General features: G+C 37.5%; 1 pseudogene; it reads right to left on the minus strand.

Moving 5' to 3' along the window:
• Nucleotides 1–5,613: 5,613 nt before the first annotated feature.
• LOC100469310 lies at nucleotides 5,614–6,101 on the minus strand (annotated as a pseudogene).
• Between the last annotated feature and the right edge of the window lie 16,247 nt (nucleotides 6,102–22,348).

Consider the following 22,348-nt stretch of genomic DNA (forward strand, 5'->3'; position numbering starts at 1 on the left):
TAGATATTCTCTAAAACCCCTTCCAACGCCAACATTTTCTGTATCTCCATTATACAACTACATCATTGGACAACTCACCGTATTCGTTCATGGCTGGTGAAGCAGGGTTTTTAAATGGGCCCTTTGGGGGTGCCTGGATGGCACAGTCTTAGTTAAGCAGCTAACTCTTGGTTTCGGCTCAGGTGGTGATCTCAGGGTCATGGGATCAAGCTCCACATCAGGCTCTACGCTCAGCATACACACACTCTCTCTCTTTCTCTCTCTCAAATAAGTAAATTAATTTTTTTATAAAAATAAAAATTAAAAAATTAAATGAGCCCTTTGGTACTCCCAGTGCCTGATCTTCCTACTCCCTTTGCTTATTCCTGAACACCTCATCTTCACGCTTCTTTCTTTAAAAATGCATCCTTAAGTCAGTAAACACATCATATTTAATTTTGAAAATAATTCCTTGTCTGAATCTTTGCTTATTCTGTGAAAAGGACTAGCAGGGTTAGACCTTAAATGAGAAATCATTCAAATGGTAATAAACATATGTTGGGAAATTCAGGCGACATTGCTTCTTTTTTTTACTCCAGGGGTATAAAATACCCGAAGTGTGCTTTAGGAATTTGTATTCAGCAACAAAATTTTAATAATAAATCATACCTACAAAATTATGGAGTGGGAAGAAATTTCATGACAATCTACCCTAATCCTTTTACAGAGGTAATAACCAAGCTACAGAAACATTAAGGCAATAAGGTATTCAGTAAACATATGGGCTTTGGAATGAGACTGTCAAGACTAAATCTGGCTTTTAATAGCAATGGCTTCTGTGTGATTCTCTGATTCTCAGTCAACTCATCTGTAACATGGGGATAATTATAGTACCCACCTGGTACAGTAGTTGAGATGATTAAATAATTTAATGTATACAAAGCACTTACCATAGTCCCTGACCTAGACTAACGGCTCATTAAAAGTTATCATTTATTACTACAATCAGCAGCAGCAGCAGCGTTGTTATTCAGGCCTAGTCAAAGGCAAAACTCAAACCATGTTCTCAGGAGTATTCTTTCACTTTAGTTTCAAGGTACTGCACTGAATTTTAAGTTAATGATATTGCACATGAGTAGGATTTGAAGAATGCCTCTTCTTGGGTACCTCTCTCAACACCGGAAAGTCTGTTTTCACAAACATCACCATATATGTACTTTCTGCAACCCAGCTCTTCCCACAGTCAATTAAGATGAATGCCCTGATGAAAGGCAATAGTAATTCTTCGTCACAAGTGCAAATAGCACTATTTAAAGAGCTGATATGATTACACAATCATTTGAAAACAAACTGAAGCTGACGTTTTTCCTTGGTCTGGCTGGCTGTGTCACAACAGTTCTCTAATCCTCCCACAGCCTTTACATGGTGACAATGGTAACTCTCATTGGCACAGTGCTATACAGTTTTTAGAAAAGCCTTCACTCACATCTTCCCATGTGATTCTCACACATTGCTATGCAGTAGAAAGACAAGGTATTATTACTTCATTTTGAGAAGAGTAAAGCTAAGGAGTGACTTACTTGGGGTAACCCAGTTTGGTAAGCAGCTGAGCCTGTTTACTCAAACCCAGAAAGTCTGTCTTCAAGTGCATCTGTGCTCTTCCTTCTATAGAAAGCACACTGCCCTCAGCTTGATTACTTACAAGATAAAGTGATTTTTATTTTCATATCAGGTTCAAATACAAAAGAGTTGCCAAGTGAGTTCTTAGAGTCACTGAAATGCACTAGCATCTTGTGAAATAAATTAGTACACCTACAGAAATATCAGTCTGGTTTCCTGAAGGGTCGGTAGTTGCTCTGCTGCCAGAGAGAACGAGGTACTTAACGAAGATAGAGCTGAGAATCTTTCTTGGTGCTTAGAAGCATACATAGTAAACTTTCCGCTGAAAAAAAGAAATCTGACAGAGCAAGCAAGCCATGGTCATCTTTCTAGGTTGTTATCAAGACTTCTGTGCAACGTCTGATTCTGCAATCTGTCATTGCTCAAAGCCAAGAAATGAAGAGACAGTGGGAGTCAAGTTCTTTGCAGAAAGCAGTGCAGTTGTTGGGGGCTTTGTTCCCTTCCTTCTGCCAAATGGGATGGGACTCTGGCAGCAACACTTTGAATAAATCCTAAAAACAGTTCTAAGGGCCAAGAAATTACTTCATAGGGGAGAGGGAGGGAGAAAAAGAAGGAGGCGCTGGATCCCTGGAGCAATCTATTTATGTGCTGTGGTATGAGATTTGATTATCTTTATCTGATTTTTATAACTTCAAATGCTATTGGTCACAAAATACCCAGCATTTTAAAGATCTCTGACTCACTTTTGAACCTGGTGACCTGTCTCTACATACTGGTTATAAGTTCAATTCCCCCCAAGTAATTCAGTACGCATTAGCTCCACATTCCCTAAGAGTATTATCTTGTCTTTTGTTAAGTAGCATTGGCTTTCATTTTTTAATTCCTCAATTCTAATTCACTTTTCAATATCCAGATAGAATAATCACAGCAGGTTATAGGGGGGAAATGTTGAATTTAATACAGGGAGACTTGAATTGAGGTCCTGGCTTTGTTGTTAATTAAATGTACCACTGTATCAAGCTTGATTGTATCAGGCTATTTTTACTCCTCAGGAGGTCAGTTTTCTCCTTTGTTCAGAAAAAAAAAAAATGTTTATTTCTAATTTCTAAGGCTTTAATATTTTCTATAATTCTGACTTCCAAACATCCTTGGGAATTCTTATGGTGCCAAACTGAGGTAGTATTTCTAAGTACCGTACACTCTCCTTGCACTCTGACAGGAGAGTAAAAGGATCTAGAGTCTACAGCACATATAGCTAAAGCCATGTCTTGTTTCAACGCATTCCAATCCAGGTGAATTAAATAAACAGAAACAAGATCAATGAAGATGTTATAACTATGTTCATATCTTGCTTTAACTCACAACTTGGAAGAATGTATAAAGAAATATGGAAAAATCACAATATTATAAAATTAAAATAAGGAAATTGTGAGTAGAACAAAAGGTCAAGACCATAAGGAAAGACAGCTTGATAAAGTCTATATTGTCATTAACATTGACATTCACATCAGTCCTCACCCTGTTTTCCCCATGCTTAAAGATCACAAACTTCTGTATGGGGTAGTGAAACTATATTATATTCAAAGTCATATATTTTCAACTATTTGTGGTCTTTACTTACAAAAAATATATTGCAATCAGGAAAAGCCCTGTCACACTGTGTATTTCCTAGGTCCTAGATCATATCTGAAGCACTAAGGACTGGACAATTCTACATGTCTTATGAAAATAACATGTTCTCTATACTTTTTAATGCCCATATGTATCTGATCCACACTGAAATAGGTTTTAAATCCAAGGACTATTTTAAACCCAAGGTTTATTGAGTTGTTTTTTTTTAAATATAATTCCCAAATGTATGTTACTGTTTGATTCTGTTGACTGTACTAACAACCCAGAAGATACAAATCAAGTAAAAGCTTGACGGGCATCTGGTGGAGACCTTACAGAAGGTGTTCATATTTGGGGTAGAGTCTGGCTTCTTTTCATAAAAGCTGGTGAAAACTGGGTGTGGACTTCAACCCTGTGGACCAGTTCTCAGGCATGAGATAGAATCCAGAAGGTCTGGCTGGATCAGATTTGTTTTGCAGAGCATTGGACAATAGATGTAAGCCAAGGAGTAAGCACTAGTATTGTCACAGGGATTACGAGTCACTACCAAAGGACTATTATTAAACAGAAGATTCAAGAAACAAATGTAAGGATACAGTAAAGAAGGCAAAAAGTCAGGAGCTTAAGGGATCATGAACCGGTCAGAAATCCGAGTGGAGGGGCGCCTGGGTGGCACAGCGGTTAAGCGTCTGCCTTCGGCTCAGGGCGTGATCCCGGCGTTATGGGATCAAGCCCCACGTCAGGCTCCTCCGCTATGAGCCTGCTTCTTCCTCTCCCACTCCCCCTGCTTGTGTTCCCTCTCTAGCTGGCTGTGTCTGTCTCCGTTGAATAAATAAATAAAATCTTTAAAAAAAAAAAAAAAAAAGAAATCCGAGTGGAAGGTAGGATGTAGTGAAATATTTATGATATTGCTATCTTAACTGTGAATGAATGAAGCAAGGCTGCCAGAATCCTTTATTATTATTATTATTATTATTCTTTATTTTTTTTTATGTGGAAGGGTAGGTAGATTAGTCAGCTTAAAGGAGGATTCAGCTGTATGTTTGCCACTGTAGCTATCCGGTAGAGAAGACAAAAATGTCAAATCCTCATAAGATGTTCTGGACCCTCTGGGGTCACCTCAGTACCACTGTCCTGGCAGAATAAAAGGAAAAGGCTTCTCAGACCCTTCAATGATTTAAATATAGGTTATCTAGTGAAGAGGCCCATTTTTGTCAAATTTTGTTTTGAGAGAACAGTTCGTAAGTGTCTTCCATTTTTCCACATCTTGAGCACAGAGGCACTTCTATCATCTTTCCAGACTATCTTTTCATGGGTATTTGTAAAATGAAGAACCTTGAAAGATGAGGGCCCACTGAAAGATGGGCCTTTGCTGTTTCCCAAAGCAAAGGGCAGGTTTGCCTACTGTCTTGTATAATAAAAAGCATGCTTATCTTCAGAGTAAAAGACATGAATAGTTACATCTATTGTAAAAGATTCAGGTTCCCTAATCTCAAGACACCTCTAGTTTAACACCAGCTCCTGCGTGGACAGGCATTACCTAACCGTTGCACTATCTTGTGGGAACTGGGGTGTGGGGAACCAGCACAAGAAAATACTGATACACTGGCTATTGCAATTGCTATTGCTGATAAGATCTTTTGTTTCTGAAACAGGAGTCTTGTATCTTCTACCCGCATTTATGTAACTGTGACAGGCAAACATATTAGCTTGCAAAGAGTATAAAATCTCAAAGAGAATAAATATAATTTAAAATAACTTGCTTGTGAAAGTGCCATCTTCAGAGAGACTCACCTCTGTTAACTACCTCAGTGAGGAGTGATACCTCACCACAGGCTTGGCGAAACTTGAAAGTTTAGACTAACCACTACATGTACTTTATGTGATGTTTGTCTGTTACATTTTAGACACCAAAAATATTGGCTTTACCCAACTTTACTTCAGAAGCCTATGCATACCTACTAAAACAGAATCCATTCATACTTAAATATATATTGAGTACATTATCTCTATGCCAAACAAGATTTCCTCTTGGTAGATAAAACTTGGGTATAGAAATCCTATGAATTTTCCTCTTTGATTTTGAGTTTCAAAATATAACCTCACTTATTCTAGATTTCTACTCCAATTTGCACTTAGTTTTTATTTATGTTCTCAGGATGTTCACTTGCTAGTCTCAAATAGTAGCAATTTATAATTGAATTATATCAACCTATTGTTTTTCAGTTACCATATCTACATTTGTCTAGGTCAGTATTGTGAGCCTTTTGTTAAAAACTCTGGGAAATATCAACCATGGTATCACGTGGTACTGTTTATTGAGGTCATTTGGAATTTTTTTTAATTCATTTTTTTTAAAGCACTTTTTGGCATTTAATGAACCTCCCTCCATGTGGCTTCAAGCTACCAGGACATAACCACCACCACCACCACCACCACCACCACCCCGCCCCTAGCCTCGTGCGCACACGCACACACATCCTTAATCTTCTCAGCTCTCCTACTGAAGAATTTGGCGTGCATGATGATAGGCTATTTTGGGAGCTTTCCCTTTCCCAAAACCTTGTAGTAGCTTAATCATACCACATCTATGATAAGAGCAGCTCTAGTCTTGTTTTTGGCAGCATTTACCTGTGTCTGCTCACTGACCAAGGTCCACGTTTATCAAGGTTGAGAGTTTGGCAGAAGCTCTGGTTCCTTTTAAAGTGGTAATGCCTCACAGCAGTTCTTCCAAAGTAATCTGAGTGATACTTGTCAAAGTTGATCCTGTGGTGATGCATGCCACCAGCATGACCCCGGCATCCTGGGTGCTTCCAGTGCTTGCCAATGTGGCTGCGTCCACAGCTCACGCGGCCCCAAAGTTTCCAGAACTTCTTCAGTCTGGATGGCATGTTGGCAGCCCAGACCAAAGAGTTTAATTCATTTTTAAATGTTATCAGCATTGTATCTAGATTGGGCCAGTCACCCTGGAATATAGTTTGAGAAAGATGCAAGTGGAGAGAATGAAGCGTCATCACAACGTACATGTGAAAGAAACAACAAAATGTAGGGATTTAAGTGGAACGTCAGGAAAATAGGCAAAAAGGTCAGTAAATTTCAGAGAACTCCGGAAGGGGCAGAAGTGACAGAGCAGGTGGTGCCCTGAGGCAGATATGCCACTATATCCCAAGTTTAGATTCCTGTGTCTTATCACTTTAATGTTCCAAACAACTGGATCAGTACAAATGCACCACCCTATTCACTTGAGCAAATCTTTGCCAACACTCAGTAAGTTTCAATTTAAACACATTACACATCTGTTTACATTCAGTAGAGAAATCTGAGAATTTTCATCAGGATATACAAAAATTGAGTCTGGAAGTTTGTGGTCTAGCAAGTCCTCCTACTCAAAAGCAAAGGCATTATCGCTAAAAAGCATGGGCAGAAGGACTGAGGTTTCAGAGACGATGGGAAATAGTGTGCCCATCCCAAATAATCTTTGTTAAGAATCAAGCTATCTCTCTGCCCACACCAAATTGGCCAAGACCAGATTTATGTGATTACTTAACTTGGTGTCACAAAAAAGATGAAATGTTTATTTTAATAATTATATATTGGAATTCACAGTTTTCATTTTCTTCAAGACTGCATGAATAGGGCCCTGGGTAATAAGCAGAATTCTTATTTCTACCAATGGAAATTTTCCCCTAGAATTTACATTAAAAAAAAAAAGTTGTTTGAGAAAGAGAGAGAGCAGTGGGAGCAGGGAGAGGGAGAAGGAGAAAAGCAGGCTCCCTGCTGAGGGCAGAGTCAGCCATGGGACTTGATCTCACAACCTTGAGATCATGACCTGAGCCAAAATCTAGAGTTGGAGGCTTAACCAACTGACCCACCCAGGAGCTCCTAGAATTTACATTTTAAACTAATTTTCTTTTTAGTTTATAATTTTCCACTCTCTGCTATTCATGAAATAAAAGTCATTGATCACCTACTATATTTAAAGCACTTTACTCACCATAGGGTACCAAATGATGAATAAAACAAAATCTTTGCCCTAAAGGAACTTAAAGTAGGCAGTTATCTTTGGAAAGAGACCATCATAGAAGCACACTCAAATTGCCACTCCAACGAAACTATTTAGATTGTTAGTTGGTTTAACTTACTAGATTTATGAAATGATTTGACCTATCAAAATAAAAAAGGTTCATAAATATTATAATTACATAAGATACATATATTTACATACATATAAGTGTTACTATACTTTTGCAAAGTTGAAAGTGAAGCAAAATTACAAGTGGCAAGACTCATTCTGTAATTCATTTTCATTACATTGTAAGGTACTAGGAATATAAAAACTAGCCTATATTAAAAAATAATAGCAATAGTAACTTACAGTTTTTCTATAACCACTATAATCCTCATTCTCCAGCCATGCATCCAGCACTTTGACTCGGTCACTCTCTTCTGCCTGTGCAAAGGTGCTGCTAAGTTACCCTCACCTTGTGAATACACTGCCATCATAAGGTTTGTATTTTTGAGAAAGTGAATCCAGGGAAAGTAATCCAAGGAAAGTATCAGACAGCATGGTCAAGATAGACAGATAATATACATGTTGAAGACTCTTTCTACAGCTATCAAACAACATCAGACACTCATCTGATTTATTGTTGGGGTTCATCCTTATGACAGCCACCACTGCTATTCCACACAGGATAATTATTACATTGACATATCAGGCAATAGGCAAACTGCAACTAAGAAATCTGCATAGATCTGTATGGGTGATCCTCCTAGGCCACATGGACAAAAATGGAAAGATCACATTCTAGAATGTACCACTATCCTATTGTTCAAAACCACCTTATGTCGTTCATATGTGGTCTGCACTTAATATCTGGCACTGCCCTAGATGGAAAGAAAATGAGTAAATGAAATCTAAATACAAACATCTAATTTTTACCATTCATTGCAACTCTAACCTCCTCCAAGCTTTTACAAGAATTAAGACACAGAGTTTTCAACCAAATTAGGTCTCTGGTCCCTTTACCCATCTTTTCTTTTCTAGAATATTAACAACCTGCCCACCTCCAACATACATTATTTCAGTTGCTTCTCTACACAACTTGCACCCCTGTAGCCTCATATTTTTATTATGTTTTTGTCATTTCATGGTCCCTGGTCCTTTCATAGTGCCTATCTAGAAAATCTCCAAACTTTCACCAGGCAACAGATCTACCTTCTTTCTTCTTAACAACCAAGAGAGAAGGAGAAAATCACTTATCGTGAAAATTGTGACCCTTACAAATTTCTGGTTTCTGGCCTCAGTGGGGCTTGCAATGCTTCATTTGACCCTAGTCTTTATCCCTGCCTCCTAGTCTTTATCCCTGCCTCTTATTCTCTCATGTTGGAGATTCCAAATTTTCACTTCTTTCCTTAGGCTCTGTGCTCTGTTTCACTTGCCACAGCCCAAACAGAAGATTTCTTCCAGTTAGGTAGTTAACTTCCCTACCTTGTTCTTAATTGCACATTCAAAGAAAGCTCCCTGAAATTTGATCCTTCCTTCTATGTACTTTGTTACTATTCTGGAGAAATCAGTGATGATTTCTTTCCTGGACTATTGAACATTCTAACTGATCTCCCTGCCCATAGTCTCCTGCTTTTCCCTATCATTTGTCCCCTTGCATACAACATTCATTCACTCTAATCCTACTTCCATAAACTGGTAACTTCCCAACCCTGTCCTGACTGATCTCCTAAAACACAGATTCACAATTACAACTACCTTCTGAATATCTCCAAATGGACATTCAGCAGACTTCATGTGCTTAACATGTCAAAAACTAAAATTTTAAATTTCCTGCCCTGCAACCTACTTCTCCCTGAACTGTTATTGAATCAAAAGTGTAAGTTAGAATCTGTTAGCCACTGTCAGCCCCTTCTTCTTACTCACCAATCTCCCCAGACATCACAAATAACTGATTGTTAAGCATTGTCATTGTACCACCCAAATATCTTTTCAATCTTTCTTCTTCTCTTTAATCCTCTTACTAATGTTCAAGTCTTTTTCACTTGGGGTTAAAAGCATGAATGTAGCCTAGTCATGACTCTTGTTTCCTCAACCTTACTCCCTCTCTGATACCAGATCATTATTTCTAAAACATACATACATAATTCAGTATGAAAAGGCTGAAGGTGTCGATAAATCTCACTATTCATCATCTAAAGGAAAGGAAAAGATGACATACCACTGGAAATTAAGACTGACAGTAAACTAATGCCAGAATTTAGGAAGCATTTGGGAAGAATCCTCACGAAATGCAAAGTCAGTGACACTGCCCACCATAAAGAAGAGGAAGTAACATACGTTTGTACCTACCACATATCAAGCAGAGTAGTAAGTGCTTAGGTAGGAAACTAATTCACCACAACTCATTGGATCAGAAGTGTACTCTCCAGAAGCAATACCTCCCTCGTTATAGACTCAGGTTCTCAAAGCAGGTGGAGGGCATTTTTCCCACTTCCACTTCCCAACCCAACATTTGACCTCCCTTTCTACATCAAGCCTAATCCTGCAAACTCTGGGAAACTGGATAGGGAAAAAGTGTGGGCACAATAGTGATGGCACATTTCTTTCTAAAAAGTATACTTCTTACAAGTAAGTCATTACACTTATAGGTAGAGACAAGATTTGTGGAAGTAGGATATATTGAAGATTGTAGTTTTTTTAATGCATGTATGGGCTCAAAATGACATAGCAGGTAATGGAATGAAAAGGTAAGTCACGTCTTAGATAGTGACATTAGATAAACAGTTGCAGATAGTAAAAACTGAGAACAATTCTGTGGACCAATCAGCCACTATAGCCATAGTGGCTGTCTCTCTCTGTCAAATAAATAAATAAAATCTTTTAAAAAAAAAGAAAAGAAATAGTCAAATAAAAAAGATAATTTAACTAATAAAGGATTTGAAAAGTTACATTATAGATTTATTATCCATAAAGGTAAAAATAACCTAGGCAAAAATCTTACATGATGACTATAAAGAAAAAGAATTGCTAACACAGCTTTTATTCCCCCTGTAATAATAGTTGGCAAAAAGAGTTGAGAGAAAACTTTTTGTTCCAATAGTTTAATATTCAGCCAAGTTATTATTCATCTATGAAGGCAACTGAAGATATTCAAATGTTCAGAAACATCCTTCACTTGAAACAATTATGAAAAGAATACACATACTCAAGAAATGTTTGCATTACACCATTAAGTGAGGAAAGCAGGTTATAAAACAATAGGCATTATGTAAACCCTTTTTTGAAAAAACGTGTATCTTTGCAAATATATTCATAAGAAATACCTAAAAACTTTTATGACAAAATGTTATCACATATGAAGGGTTTTTTTTTTAATTTCTATTTTTGTAGTATCCAATTGCTTATGCCATAAGAACAATGAAAGTTAAAATAAAAAATGTTTTTGTAAACAGATTAATAAAAATCAGGAACTTAATAGGCAATCATAATATTAAAATGATGATTAAGTGCTAAACTCTATGAAGCAGAGTCAAATGAAACACTTACTTGATAGTAAAACCTAATGAGAACCCACAAGAAAAAAAATTATTTGTTAATAATAATCTTGTATAAAAATCAATATTTAAAAAAAATCAGTACCTCCATAGCAGAAAGGGTTAAAGAGAGTAAAATATTCCCATAGAGTTCATCATACATATGGACCCAAAAGATAACCATGGTGAAAGAGTAAGAACAGGCTTTTTTAGCAGAAGAAATTTTAAATTTAGTGGCTAGGAAATATGAAAAACTATTTGTCCTCCTAATTAAGGAAATATAAATTAAAATAACAATGAAATGTCTTTCATATATGCGCATGGCATAAAGTAGAGATTTATATATCCACTGCTACTGAGTTTGAAAATCAGTGAAACTGATCACAGTAAAAATGTGTACAAATGATGAGAGATGTAGGACTTTGGAGTAGCTGGTAAAATTTACAATGTGCATAACTTAGCTCATGTCCAACAGTCTCATAGTGTTTCTCTGTTCAGAGAAGCACTTCCAAAATATTTTTTGAAGGATTATTCATAACACCAAAAAATCAGAAACAGGTAAATGTGAGTTAAGAAGGGAATGTGTTAAATCAGTATGGTACATCCATGCTGTGGAATACTGCATTTAAAAAAATGAGAATGGGGGCACTTAGGTGCCATAGTCAGTTGAGCATTCAACTCTTGGTTTTGGCTCAGGTAATGATCTCAGGGTCATGATGAGATTGAGCCCCTGCATCTGCCTCTGTGCTGGGCGGGGAGTCTGCTTGAGATTTTCTCTCTCTCCCCCTCTGCCCCTCCCCCTGCTCCTTCATGTGCACGTGCGTGCGCGCTCTCTCTCTCTCTCTCTCTCTAAAAGTAAATAAATAGGGGCGCCTGGGTGGCACAGCGGTTAAGCGTCTGCCTTCGGCTCAGGGCGTGATCCCAGCGTTGTGGGATCGAGCCCCACGTCAGGCTCCTCTGCTATGAGCCTGCTTCTTCCTCTCCCCTCTCCCCCTGCTTGTGTTCCCTCTCTCGCTGGCTGTCTCTATCTCTGTCGAATAAACAAATAAAATCTTAAAAAAAAATTTAAAAAAAAAATTAAAAAAAATAAAAGTAAATAAATAAATCTTTTACAAAAATAAATATAAAAGAATGAGAATGAACACTATATACTGGCATAGAACACTGTTCAATAGTCATAGTTTTATGAAGAAATCAAATCTCGGGAAAATACATACAAGATCATTTCATTTATTTAAAAAAAAACACCACAAAGCAAAAAGATACATATTATTGTTTGCCTTAAATACATAAAAGTGTCTATTGAAAGTCTTGAAAAATGAAGAAAGAATGGGATTTTTTTTATTCCTACATTTTATAATTCTCTATGGGGTTTATTCTTTTTTTTTTTTAAGATTTTATTTATTTATTCAACAGAGATAGAGACAGCCAGCGAGAGAGGGAACACAAGCAGGGGGAGTGGTAGAGGAAGAAGCAGGCTCCCAGTGGAAAAGCCTGACGCGGGGCTCGATCCCAGAACACTGGGATCACGCCCTGAGCCGAAGGCAGACGCTTAACGACTACGTCACCCAGACGCCCCACTATGGGGTTTATTCTAAAATAACAATATATCTGTCAAAATCCAGGTTTCCTAAAACACAGAGGCTAAGATAAAGCTTGGATCTTAATGCTTGACTGAGGGGAAGAGTGCAGCCAATGGTTGCAGGAGTGAGAAAAGCCAGAAAATGAGGCAGGGAAACAAGGAAAGCAAAAACAACATGGGGCAGTATGGAGCTGGCACAGCTTCACGGAAAAGCATAGCTGGGGACATATCCTGGCAGACCACATGGAATAGCTGCACCTTGGAACAGTTGGGGATGGGATGGGGAGTAGACTAGAGAATCAGCTCGCTCTCATCTCCTTTTCCTCAGTGGTCAACTTTTTCCTCACAACTGAACTCCCCTGAACTTCTGGGTCATGTTACTCATTGCATGTGAAGAATCTTTGAGAAAGACAGATCTCATATGCAATACTCAGCGCTCATTTGAATGCATAACCAGTCGGAAGAGACAGAATTGTCATGTATTTAGTTGAGTTGAGCCTGGTTTAGACGCTGCCACAGGTCTCCCCTCATCATGTACAGTAAGGCCAACTTACTGCCAGGGGAACCTGAGACAGCAAATGTTATTTGGGAATAAGGTGACTCCACAGGGTGATGGAGATCTCCACTGAAAAAGTGTCCAAGACCCCAGGGAACAGATGGGGCCAAGTGAATGCAGGAAGGTACATGAATGCTTAATTCCACCGTCGGTATATTAAATTATGTAAATATGCTAGTTATAGAATTAAAAATGAGTAACTAAAAAGATAAAACTTAATATATTTTTACATTCTCTATTAAGGGAAAAAAGAAACTAAAGAAGGAAGAAAGGAAAGAAGAGAAAAGACAATAATGACACAATCTAAAATCCTGAAATACTGATAGTAGATCAATTCTATGATAAGATTTAAGTCTACTCTATTAATCTTGGCCATATACATGCTATGCTTTACCACCACTTATATTATTACCAACAGCATAAGGAGCCAGCCTGAAATTGAAGTCAGTTCTGAAGCCAAGAGAAAAGAATGATACCAACTATGCCATAAGGACAGACAGCCAGCTGCTTCTTAGTACTGTCACACTGGCTTTGGTACTTCAAATATTCCTGTGTAATTTAAAGGCACACCTCAAACTGTGTAAGGAATTGCCAAAGATACAGAAACTAAGACTCTAACATCATGGATGATGCTAATTATCTCTATTACGAAATTCTGCTCAAAGTTTTCTTGTAAAAGATAAAAATTTTTGTGTTCTGTCATATCAGTAGTTTAATTTCATAGGGAAACATCTTCATTCTACAATGAAGACTTAGAAATTAAGCTGGAAAATGATTTCAGATTGTCTGTGGGCTGTTTCTGTTAGGTTGGACATTTCACACTACTCAGTTCAATGCAACTCCAAAAAAAGGAGTTGAATGGAATATAGATCCAAGGGACGGAGCTAAAATCCAGGCTGCCATAAACTCCTTCCAGAGCTCATCCTTGCAATAACATCTATTCTCTCTCTAACACTGTATTTCTTTTTGAATCTGTTTGAATCTGTTTTTGACACTTCTGACACTTTTGACTCTGTGATTGGTCAATGACCCTACTCTGATATGTAACTGCTAACATAAGATTCTATTTTCGGATATATTTTTGGGTAATGATAAAGCCTTCTTACCCCATTCATCACAGCAGTCCAGAAAGGCTTGAAAGGGTAGGGGAAAGAAAAATTAGGCAACCTGGCAAGAGCTCTGCCACCAGCCCTGAGCTAAGCTGAGAGGTGAAGAAGCCACAACTAAGTCGAAAAGATTCAACATCGCAGGAAGGAAGAACACTCTGCCCACACCCACTGGTAAAACCATATATGCTCATAGCATGATAATATGAAGGACATGATGATACACAGGACTTCCTGCTCAAAAATCTCAACCCCTCCCCTTGACATTTTATCATCAGGGATTTATGCCTTTGTCATTACCAAGGGGAGGCGGATCCTACAATATAAGTTAACACCCAAAACGCATAGAATGCCAGCCACTTGAAAAGGAAATACAGAAAAACTAAACATAGAATGAAAAGTTGGTGATAAAAAAAAAAAAACCACTGAGAGTGTAGGTAACTGTAAGTAAAAAAAAAAGAAAAGACAAATATTCCACATATGTCACTCTTTTTCCTGAATTTTCGGTACCCTGATTAAGGAAAAGGAGCAACGAGAATCAAAGCAAATAAAGTAGGCATTGCGCCCCTCATCTACAAATGCCTTGTTGTAGCTGTGGGCTACAAGGAAGGGAAAAGATCTAGAAATGGAAGTAGGAAGATAGAAAAAAGGGCATAATAACAGAAATCATAGTTACAAAAATAACTAAGAAAGCATGAAACAAAATCCTACAACACACCTTGTACTAAATATGAGAATTTCTAATTCCATGTCAGCTATATTTGGAGATTTGATCCTATTGAAATATGGAAATAAATTGGTACCTGGTGAGAAAAATGCTGGCTATTCCTCATCTCCAAGGGCTACACCTACAGGAGACTGACTGGATGAAAATGTTATGCAAATCTTAAAAACATTCACTCAAAATCTGCTTGAGTAAATACCACCTTATTGTTGCCACAGACCAAAACTGAAGCTGTATGATTTCTTATAAATATGTAAAGTACAAAAGAAAAAGAAATAAAAGGCATTTTTCCTCCCTCAATTCCTAAAGAGCAAGTGTCCTAAAACTAAGTTCCTCATAAACACAGGAGCTATCTCACCATTCAAGTATGAAGCCTAAGGAACTGTAATTAGTGGAACTAAAATAGACTCCATTTCTCCTTAAATCCATTTTCAAAAACTAGGTGTTCTTTTTCAATAGCTTTCTTTTATTCATTCTGTCATTTTGTTGAGCATCTCCTATCGGCAAGCCATGTTGCTTAAAATGAAAAGTGTAAAGTTTAGATCACTTGATTCCTACATTTAAGGATCTTGAAGACTTGCTGAAGAGGTAAGATACGTCCAGAAAAATAACTATGATGCAAAGCAGAAGTTGTCACAAGAAAAATTAAATATTAAAGCAAAATGCAAGGATAGTCAGAGGAAGCAGAAAACATTCACAGTGTTGGGAGAAGCAAGGTGTTTTTGTGGATCACACATCAGCTAAGTAGAGCCCTGAAGAACATGTAGAATTTCTATAATTATAGATAAAAACTGAAGGAATTCCAAATGAAAGAAATTATGCAGCAGAAGGAGCAAACATGAAAAAGGCCAAGAAGTATCTGAGGGAAGAGCACGTAGTCTAGTTGTATATGTTTAGTGTATATGTTCAGCATATTAAGAACAAAATGCTAGACTTCCATGATTTTAGGAACTACTGGCTCATACTCAGATTTTCAAGGCATGCTTGTATACGAACCATAAACTATCTTCTGCTGGAATAATATCATTACATTTACATCTGATACCTTCTAGCTCAACCCTTTATTTTAGCGGAATTGAAAATCTGAATTTCAAAGAGGATAAATGGCATTTGCAAGTTCATACAGCTAATTAATGGAGGCCTTGAGACTCATAGTACGGAGTTTATCATTCTGGTCCAGGAGGAAGGATCTATCCTAGGCCGTAAGTGTTCTCGTGCTCCACACCCTACCTCCCACTCTCTTCTTATTCTTGCCAAAATATGCATTGGTTCACAGGCTGACCCATGCAGTCTATGACCAAGGGAGAGGGTATTTTCTCTATAAGATGCTAATTGGTTCATACAGGGAGTCAGTCTCTGTCTCAGCTTTGTTAGCTCCCAGGTTCTAACTCCTAGACTACACCTTAACTAAGAAGGTCAAAACAATGTTGTCACCAAGAAAATTTCTAAAAAGAACCAATAGCAGTTGAAATGCATTAAACATAACTTTCTTAGATTTGACTCCCTCTAGAGTATGTTGGAGGAAAAGACTTGATCCAGTGAATTCTTTTTCAATACACATTTTAAAACATGGCAAGTTCTTGATACAATACTCCCCCCTCTCCCACAGAATCTATAAGTTTGCTTTAGGAAAAAAAAAGCAGAAATGATTCAGTTTTTCTTAATGTGTGGAGCTAAAATGTTTCTCCTGAATAAACTACTGATATATGTCTCTAACTCATTCACTTACTGGTACTAGGACCAGAGATCTCTAAAGTACATCATTAATACTTGCTCTGTGATTTAAAGTATTAAGATTCCAAATTCACAGTAATACCTTAGTATGGCGCAGGTTGTGTTCTTTTTAATGAGCTAGAATTTAATAAATGTTATCAAATCAAATAAACTTATTGTGAAACCTTTTTTCTTCCTACAATTTCAATAAAAATTCACTAACCAAATTCAATGAGATTCAGCGTTTCACATATATAAAAAAACATATATTCATTTGTAAATGTGAAAATGTCATAACTTCTTTTATGGCAGGATATGAATGTATTAGTTCTGCACTGCAAAAAAAGAAACTCAAGAACTTGCTTAATTCTCCTAAAATCTTAATCCTTGAATACATTTAAGAGATTTCTTTCACACACTTTGCATTCTTGGTTTAAGGTAGACTTACTCAACATAAAAATTTTCTCAATGCCACTGAAGCATTAAGTATGATACGTCAATAATAATAGAAGTTTTATGAAATCCTCTCAGGAATAACATCCATGCTAGGATAATCAAATTACCTCCAATATTTTTGTCCTTTCCCATTCTAGCAAGGAACATACATAAAGTATATAGATAGATAGATGATAGATAGATAGATAGATAGATAGATAGATAGATACAGTACTTATGGATATATATGTATACTAGTGAGCTCTGTTTAGTGAGCTGCTACTAGCTATGTTGGTAGACACGACTACAGTGTTATTTTAGTACCTACCACCCCAAAATTTAAATAGTGTACTTAAAGAAACTTGAATATAACATGGGAGAAGAAACCTTAAAATCTTAATTTGAAAATACCTTAACATTCATCCAAATTTATGCAGAAATTCCACTCTGCTGGAAAATACATTCCATTTTAGGCAGAGCTCATGGTCCAAAATTACCCCTTACATCATTCTTTCTCAGTAATGTTCCTCCCAGTACAGAAAGCTCTCATTAGGCCTTGGGTCCCCAGCTATTAGTTGATTAGTAAAGTGCTTTGGCTTGTCTACTAATATTAATAATTAACTTGATTGATTAATATACATTAAAGAGGCAGAGAAAAGTCATGCTGGTGGGAACCTGTAACAGATGGGTTATTTATTTGGACACTATGGGGCATTAAGAGTTCATTATGACTTCCTTGAATACTGCAAAGCAGATAATTGCTCAGTTTCTGCAGGACTGAGAAAAAAATTCCAGTTTTTCACAAGTTGCAAAATGTAGTGACTAATCCTTATTATATTGTATTACACAGTTGTATGATGACTCCTGATGTCAATAGACCATTTCCCATTCCACAGACTAGACTCACTTGACTTTCTGTTTATTTAAGTGACACTCTTGTTTGAAATTCTGGGTGCTTCTTATCCCTTTGAGTCACACACTGTCTGGAAGCCTCTGCTCTGGCACTTTAGCACCTCATTAATTACTAACTGTAGCAAAGTCCTGCTGTTTTGCAACTCCTCTGCCTTTGTTGGGAAATCACAACCCCTTGCTAGAATGAGAAGGCAGGACAATAGTTATCTGCCAAATGTCCAGTTTGTGAGCATATTACAAAGGCTAATTATCTTAAGGTCTTGTAATTACCCTAGATATTCAAACTTGATAAGATAACTCAGTGTGTCTCTGAAGTACCTTTAAGTTTAGCACCAGGTGAAATCCAGGAAGCATTTGCATTCAGTTCATTAATATTCAGAGAAGTTAAATAAATGTTAGAGTTATAAGTGAGAACAGGTGATGAAACAGAATATAGTCTCCTAGTTAAAATGGGCTTCTTTCAGAGGGAGAGTCCAAGGCACAATACCCACAGGCAGGCCTAATGGCACTCTCCACTTCTTTTGCAAATACGATCTGAATCTCCCATTTGGCTTTCAATCTGTGCTCTACTCCTCTGTTGTTCATTTTTTGAGCATCCTGGTTCTGACACCAATCCCCCTTACCCACGCCAATAAATTTTAAGCCCTTCAGAGGTAGGGTCTATATCCTCTAGTATTTTTTATCTGTAACACCTAGAAGAATGCTCCACACATTTCTCTATATAGATACTTAAAATACAGGGTGTTTTCCTATTACAAAATATAACAAATATAAATAATTCTATAAATTAATGCAAGACCTTGAATGACAACCAACAATTTTATGAAGAAGAAACCTATCAAACCAACGTGGTGTTTTACGTCAAGATGGCAGACATACTGAATACAAGTGTTATCCACACCAGTATTAGAAATGGGTTTTTTCCCTTTTCATCACATTTATCAATAAAGAGACTACACATTCTTGAAATCAGTGTTCCTCAGTCAGGGGTTTAAATAAGGGTAAAAGGAATCCAAAGGATAACTTTTCACAGCACTGACGAGTCCCTACCCCTTCCTGCGCCACGAATGCTAAGACTCAGAGTCAAGTTAAGCATTCTGACTTGCTCTCCCTCTTTCCCGTAGAAACTGTGGTTATCTTTCCCAGACAAAGAGACTTAGAGGTGTTGAGAATCATTCACTGATCTAGGAGGAGCAATGGATCTTGATAAAGATAAAAGGATGCCTCATTTGAGTCCCACCTCCACCTCTGCTCCCACCCTATCAGATATTTTGGAATCTCATCCCACATTCCCTCTTTTCCATGCTGACCTCCCTGCTTTGTGAGTCCATTCCCTCTTGTCACCTGGTAAAAGGATAGATGGGCTCTGAGACAAAAATGATTTCCCTTAAGGCAACCAGATAAAAGGAATGGAACATCATAAGATTACCAGTGTTTCCCAGGCTTCCTTGTTAATAAATGTCACCTGGGTTGCTTATTCAATACACTGAAAATTCTGATTTCTGATTCCGTAGGTCCTAGACCTAGACTCTGGACTCTATTTTGTCAATAAGGGCTCTAGGTGATTCTTATCTTTAGGCCTATTTGGGAAAGAGTAGGGAATGTATTTTACCCTGTTGGCCCACTAAAACCATTGGGAAGTATTTAAATAGTACAGATGCCCCAATCACCAGAGATTTCCATTTAATTGTGTTGAAACAGAGCCCATTCATCAGTAGTTTTAAAAGCTCTTGCAAATGATTGTATCATTAAAGCTTCTCATGCTTTAATGTGCATACAAATCACCTGGGAAATGGTTAAAATGATTCAGATTGTTATTCAACAAGTCTAGGGTGGGCCTAAGCTTCTGCATTTCTAACAAGGTGAAGTCTGTGGATCACGGGTGAGTAGCCTGGACTGTTATCTTTGGGACCTGAGCCAGAGCTGGAGCTGGAGCTAGTTTCGCTTACTCACTTACCTTCCCTTTCCCTCTCCCTCTGCCACACACATTATTTCTCTATTTTAGATTCCAGTAGTGAGTGAAGTGAAAAGCATGGAAGAGAAGATTGAGAGTAACCTGCCAACCTGCCTAGATGGGAGAACTATTAGGTGAATGAATATGACAGTAGGCCCTAGTGACTGATGTAGGGCCTGGAATGTGAGCTCAGAAATTGCTGCTGAATCAGGATTTGAACATTGTGATGGGGCATGTGCACAGAGTGGGCCAGTCAACTGATCTCAAAGAAGAGAGGGAAATTTCAGCCCACGTCTTTCCTTTGAACAGTAATAACACCTGAACTACCCTTTCCCTAAATCTCCCTCAGATTTGCTTCAAAGTCTGGCTTTCACTCAAGTCTTCAAAGACTGGTACCTTGACTGAACTGTTCATTTATCTGTAGGCTAAAGAGTAATCTTTTTCTGGGGATAAGAAAGGTATATAACATAAAATCTTCATTTTTCATATATCTCTTTGTATCTTCCTCTTGACTAAATTATGAGCTCCTGGAGACCTATGCCCTTCGCTTCTTCGGTGTTACTCTCACAACATTTAATAAATTTATGCTTATTGTCCACACAGTAGACACTCAGCACTTCCACTAATTGGCAGTGCGGAAGCAGAGTCCAAGTGATATTTATACACTGCAGTAATGTGAAAATAAATGAATAAATTTCAGCAGTACAAGTTAGCTTAATACATGGAATAAACACATTGCCTTATTTATTCAAGCAGGCTGTAATTTTCTTCCTTAAGTATGACTGAAAAAATAAAAACAGGGCCAGTTGTATAGTAAATTCATGTTGGAGTTCCCTATTATAAATATATAAATATAAATATAGGCTTCAGTTCCAAAAGTAAATGCAAAAATATTAGAGCTTCCTTCTATTACATTCAGAATTCACCTGATCCTAGACTTTACAAAATGCAAGTATATCAAAATCAATGAAGAATTATTAAAAGAACAAAAATTAAAGAGTTTAACCAAAGGATATGAATAAATTCATAATTATTTTAAACTCTGTGAAGAGTTCTTCATTTGAAAACGATAAAGGAATATTGAATAAATGTGAGTGAGTGAATGAATGAACTAGTGAATGAATGAGCTGTTCTGAAACTCCATTGATATGAAACAAAAGGATACGAATTTTTAAAATAGCATAGCATGAGTGATGAAACAGCATTCAGAATCCTGGTGTGGGCAAAAGTATCCTACTAATGAAAAGGAGCAGGCTTTAGCCTCAGCTCTGCAAGTATGGCCTTGGGCAAGCCATTTAAGCTTTCGGGTCTCAGTTTCCTCATATACAAAACAAAATAATATATACTAGATGATCTCTAAGAGTTCTTACAGTTCTAGAATTCTATTAATTTTACAAGCCAAATTAAACTGAAACTTCCATTAACATCGAAGTTTTACCAGTCTCTAAGCAATGATTCTAGTTTCCTTGTGAAATTTCAATTCAGAGGGTGCCTGCGTGGCTCAGTTAGTCGAGCATCAGACTCTTGATTTCAGCTCATCTCAGGGTCATGGGATGAGCCCCACCTCAGCCTCCAGGCTCAGCGGGAATCAGCTTTAGAATCTTCCTCTCTCCCTCTGCACCTCCCCCCACACTCAAGCGCAGGCAGGAGCTCTAACTCTGTCTCTCAAAAATAAATAAATCTTAAAAAAAAAAAAAAAGAAAGAAATTTCAATTCAGTACAGAAACTTTATGCTGGCATAGCTTGTATTAGTGGGAAATAAAATTTGTTCTGAATCTTTAAAAGCCTGCGAAGAACATTGGAAACTCCCTCCCCTAAGGTCTTTAAAAACTGTAGACACTTTCCTCTCTCAAAGATGCTTTAAATGTTCTCCTACCTCAAGTTTAAGTGGCAAACAGGTTTCCCTATTGTACTCCAGCTCCCATTGATTGATGGTCACAGCACAGAGCCCTATATGTAAAGGATCCTGAAGCCCCTTAGCATTTGGTGACTGAGAGTACCATGATCACATCAATGCTGTGCACCTCGGAGGGAGGCAGTTGTGGTACCAGAATGAAACACTTGCCAAGTATAAATGATTAAATTAACTGCCCAACACTTAATACATGTATTCCAACTTGATATTAAAGGTAATCATTCTGTAACAACGCACATAAAATAAAAGAAGCCACTCTTGTACTTAACTTTTAAATACCAATTAATTCAACAACAGAAGATATATTTTATCCCAGGGGATTCGGATGTTCCATCTTTCAGTCAATCTCGTACTGACCTGTTGAATCTTACCCTGTAAATTATACATTACTTTCCTCTTTGTCATCTTAATGCAAACTGTCTACTTTAATTCCCTATTTACTCACCTTCTGCATGCTCGTTTTGGTTTACTTATGCTAGGTCCAATGCTGATGGGAAGAATCAGAATCTGACTTAAGGGTAACCTCAGAAAGCCCAATAACTACAAAGTGTGTTTCTCACTCATATACTATGTCCGGCATAGTCAGGAGGGGCTAGGGAGTGAGAGGTCTGTTCCCCATAGTCCCACAGTGACCTAATCTGATGAAGAGTTAATTTTTTGTCAGTGCTTCCATGATTGTCACAGCATTAGAAAGAGAAT

The sequence above is a fragment of the Ailuropoda melanoleuca genome, chromosome 10, assembly GCF_002007445.2.
Source record: "Ailuropoda melanoleuca isolate Jingjing chromosome 10, ASM200744v2, whole genome shotgun sequence".
Taxonomy (NCBI): Eukaryota; Metazoa; Chordata; class Mammalia; order Carnivora; family Ursidae; genus Ailuropoda; species Ailuropoda melanoleuca.